Source organism: Ruditapes philippinarum, unplaced genomic scaffold, assembly GCF_026571515.1.
Source record: "Ruditapes philippinarum isolate M1 unplaced genomic scaffold, ASM2657151v2 ctg10213_1_1_1_1, whole genome shotgun sequence".
Lineage (NCBI taxonomy): Eukaryota > Metazoa > Mollusca > Bivalvia > Venerida > Veneridae > Ruditapes > Ruditapes philippinarum.
In genome coordinates, this window is record NW_026862288.1 from 1 (window position 1) to 5511 (window position 5511).

Below are 5511 nucleotides of genomic sequence, written 5' to 3' on the forward strand. Positions count from 1 at the left end.
TAAGGACTATATTCATGCAAAATAATAATCATATAAATTACTCATTGTGTCAAACATAAAATACACAGTACATTATGGTATTAACTCAAGGTCAACGTGCATTTAAGCAGAAAAAGTATCTATTGACAATCCAACCCAGCGTTATTTTATAAATCAAAAATTTGTTTTAGTCATTCGCTAAAGATGAATTATAACAATATATGTTTCATCAAATTGGAAAATTAGCATATCAACTTATACATGACTAAACAGACAATTGTTTTACATATCGTTCAAAACTGTCACCATATAAAATAAGAAATGTAAATATAAAACCATATGTTTTATCCAAATTATTTATATCATAAAACTAACTTTCTGATTATGTGTTTGAGTAAAAAAAAAACATTAATTTCATAGCAATATTGTATTGTACGGATTTGTAGCTTAAAAAAACGTTCCCATTTTTGCCAATAAAACTCGCGACTAGCAGCAGTGGCATTGTTCTAGAAAGGGAAATATCTCTTTGCAAAGTTGTGGACAAAATATCACCATTATAATCATTAAATCTCTCTTTTCAACATCATTTGACGGCGGCACATCGGCTTGATTTTCCAGACTAACATTCAAAAAAATGCTTACGTTTAAAGTGTTAGAAATAACTAAGCTTACTAATAATAGTGACATAATTGTTATAGGAAATCAAGATAAACAAGAATCTGCATAAAATTTACTGAACTAATGAGAAAATATTTTGTGATAAAGGACCTGTTTGGTATATTAATTATTATTCATTTTAAAGATATAAACCAGTTGATGCCAGTATCATTTGTAATGTTAATTTCCAAGTTTTATCCCAAACACGAACAAAAGTAAATTTAACATTTTTCGGTTTTTAATAATTAATAATAACTTATTTATATATGACATTGAGTATTTATGATCACGATATAGACATTGGTAATTGTCTGTTAATTGAGTTCCTTAAAATAAAACATTGGTATATTAATGATTGTTTTGATGAAACACATGGCTTTTATATATTCATTTTATAATTATATGATTAATATCTGAACGAAATGTCAGTCAATTGTCTGTTTAATTAAATATGATTAGTTGACATGCTGGTTTTTTTATATTAATAATTCTGATAAAGCATATTGCTTTATTAATACATTTGTTAATTAACGGGTTAACGTTTTGAACGAAATGTCAATCAATTGTAACAATCCATCCCCAACGCTAATAATTAAACACCATAAATAATTCAAAATTTCTTTTGGTCTTTCGCTAAAGATGAGTTATAACAATATGTTTCATCAAATAAGAAAATTAGCATATCAACTTGACAAACAATTTGTTGACATATCGTTCAAAACTGTCATCATATGTTCAGATAGTCTACATATGATTATAAAATGAATGTATAAAAGTCATGTGTTTAATCAAAACAATTATTTATATACAAATATTTTATTTTAAGGAGCTCAATTAATAGACCATTATCAAAATAGAGCATATCAACTTATATCTGATTAAACAGACAATTTGTTGACATATCGTTTAAACTGTCATCATATAAAATTAGAAATGTAAATAAAAAGCCATATATTTCATCAAAATTATTAATATCATAAAACAAGCATTCTGATTAAGCAGACAAATGAATGACATATCGTTCAGATAGTCGACATATGATTATAAAATGAATGTATAAAAGCCATGTGTTTAATCAAAACAATCATTTATATACCAATATTTTATTTTAAGGAACTCAATTAACAGACCATTATCAAAATAGAGCATATCAACTTACATCTGATTAAACAGACAATTTGTTGATATATCGTTCAAAACTGACATCATATAAAATTAAAATGTAAATATAAATCCATATGTTTCATCAAAATTATTAATTTCATAAAATTAGCATTGTGATTAAGCAGACAAATGTATGACATATCGTTCAGATAGTCGACATATGATTATAAAATGAATGTATAAAAGCCATGTGTTTAATCAAAACAATCATTTATATACAAATATTTTATTTTAAGGAACTCAATTAACAGACCATTATCAAAATAGAGCATATCAACTTATATCTGATTAAACAGACAATTTGTTGATATATCGTTCAAAACTGGCATCATATAAAATTAAAATGTAAATATAAAGCCATCTGTTTCATCAAAATTATAAATATCATTAAACTAGCATTCTGATTAAACAGACAAATGAATGACATATCGTTCAGATAGTCGACATATGATTATAAAATGAATGTATAAAAGCCATGTGTTTAATCAAAACAATCATTTATATACCAATATTTTATTTTAAGGAACTCAATTATCAAAATATGGTAAACAAGATCAACAAGGAAAGGCGGCGTTCAATGAACGCAACCCCCACACGACAAGCAACAAGGACCAGCGCCCAGGAGCGCTAATTTTCTGATTTCATGAAATATATTATTATAACAGACAAAAGATAATTGTTTAATGTATTCAAAGAGTGCCCTCAATAACGTCGGGGATATATTGTCAATACACATTAACTTTGTTAATTTATATGCTAATGATAATAGCAATATTTAAAACTAAGTCAACACTATAATGCATATGATGTTAACAAAAACATAACTCGAATATTTGAATTTATTGTGTTCCAGTCTTTTGCGTTTGACACAATGGGTATTTTATATGATTATTATTTTGCATGAATATATAGTCCTTGCTTATCATGTAATCTCACGACTACTACAGAGGGCACTGTTAGTAGTACAGTTTTTAGTACATTTTACTAGATTATTAAGTTGGAGTGAAACATGACTAATGTGACAAAGTATTAGTAAGCATTAGCTTGAAAATATCACTTTTAAAATCAATGCCAGCAGCTAATACAATTGTCATCAAATGACAATTGAAATACATTTGTTATTCTCTTGCCCGGTATACCATATTTTTATTATTTCAGTTTGTCGATAATATGTTAATAGAATGTTCTGATTATGGAAAGGGGTTCTGACATTTAGCGTAGATATATTTTTTTTAAAACTTAACAAAATCGGCGCCGAAAAAAATTTTTTTAAAGAAATCTAAAGGGGAAAGGAACACGGAACAAAAATAAGCAAAAAGTGAATTTTGCGCATATGAACACAAGCTTTCGATTTTTTTCCCAAAATTTGAAATTACTAGCATTTAAGCTGTGAAAACCCTTCGGAAAAAAAAACAGAAAATTCATACTTTATTTTAATAATTTTAAGGGGTTTTTTAATACAAGGTTTTTCCAAAAAAAGGGGACAAAAAACCCGAAAAAAAAATAAAAATTTTAGAAATTCCATATAATTTATTTTTAACAATTTTTAAAACAATAAAATGTTTAAATCTTGGCCGCTTATGAGGTTTTTAAAACCAAAAGATTTAAACCAGAATCTTGAAAAAATTTAAATCTTCAAAGTTTAAACTCTCTTTAATATTGTATGTTTTGACTTATGAATAGTTTGTTAGGTTGATAACTTGTATTTCAGAAAAAATATTTTTTTAAACTGTTTCATTGGAAATAAATATTTTTACTAAAACAACTAGCGCGTATCAGTATTTTAGAATTGTTTCAAAAATTAATAATCATTAGTCGATGAAGTGAGTAATATATTCAAGGCAATTTACGTACATCTGTCTCTAAGTTGTATCTTTACAAGATATCAAAACACCTTTGCTAATTTAGTTATATTTAGTAATATTATTCTTTACATGGCCTTCCGTACATTTATTTTTACATATATCAATCTATATTCATTTTGATAAAAGATTTGAACACCTGTGATTGATTGATTTATGAATAAGCTTAAAAAAAAACAACCCCTTTCCCCAACCCTGCATTGAATCTTTTTTGTTTTGTTTTGTTATTTGTAGATTTATAGATTTAACATTAAAAATCTTGGCTTTTAATTGTTTATTTATTTTAGAGGACATACAAAATTTTAAACAACCAAAACTTGAGGAAAAAAAACAAAACAATCATTGCTAGAAACACCTATTTAAAACTAAAAAAAAATTTAAAGATATGCCCCTAAAAGTCAAAATTTAAATTACAAATAAGTTTTTTAAGAAAATATAAAGAAAAATTAAGTAATATTTTTTTTTATGGAATTTTAAACTTGGATTTTTTCTGGTGATAAAGCGAAAGGGATTTTTGAAATATTTGATTTGTCGGTTTTAAAACGAGTTTTTGTAAGTTTTTCCAATTTGTAATTATTTTTTTGACTTGAATAGTTTACATTTTAAATAATTTTCGAAATTCCATGAATAATTAAGGCATGTTGATTTGAATGGTAGTTGACGGAGTGTTTAAAAAAAATTTAAAAAATTTTCAAAAAAGTTTTTTAAAAATTAAAAAAAAATTCATTTATGGCCTCAGAAACGAATAAATATTTCAGTCTTTAGAAAGAACAAACATATGTTGTGTAACTCTGTATCTTGTAAGATGCTTATTACTTAAGGTTACTTAAGGTTTATATAAATGTGGAAGTATTTGTCAAAAAAATAGCAAAATGTAAACAAATAAGTAATTTGACTTCTTTACAAAATAATGAATACTATAATTTGCAAGATGCAATATTTTACTGATTGCACAGAAGTAAAAGATGATTCAGCACATTTGCCCGTGACTAATGTTTAGAGACTATATATAATATAATGGAATACCAGAAATGAAAAGTAAAAAGCATATTCGGGCCTCATTGGTAGGTTTTTATATCATATTCATTTTACCTAAATTGTCATGATATTTTCCTTAATATTATTTCAACAATTTTCTTACTGCTTATATTACTAATGAGGAGATTTATTCGCGATTCCACAAATATTCGAGCCCATGTTTCCTAGGGTTGACCCTTTTCTTTTTGCTTGATATACAGACTCAATCACACTGAATTTGCAATTTTCATGTTATTTTGATGTTTTTAATGCTTTTGACGGATCACATTTTTCCAGATATTGATAGAAAGACAATAAATAATTACGACTCTTCTACCAAAAACAAAATTATAACATTTGTACTATAAATTTGCAATTTTGTCGTGACATTATCTCTCTTTTGGCAATAATTATTGTCTGTGTCATTTGCTCAACATATGATACTAGATATATTTATACGTTATCTAGAAATGATACTTTCATAATATTTTACAGCTAAATTTACAACACAAATACATCTACAGACAAAATGAAAGTTGATTTTATGTTTATAAATTCATATTTGTACACACTACATAAAATCAAGTCGAATATATGATAAGATAGAAAATTATTACCTTCTTGTCCATTTACATCCAACATGAAAACAAATTCAGCTGATTTGAAAATTGAGCAATAGATCTATTAAGTTAAACATGAAAATAATATTCAAAAGGGAATAAGTATAAAATTAGCGTAAAACAACGTGTGTATGTAACATCTGCTAAGGTTATTTTAATACATACAATCAATACAGATTTTACTATTGGTTGATTATAATCATACCTTAACC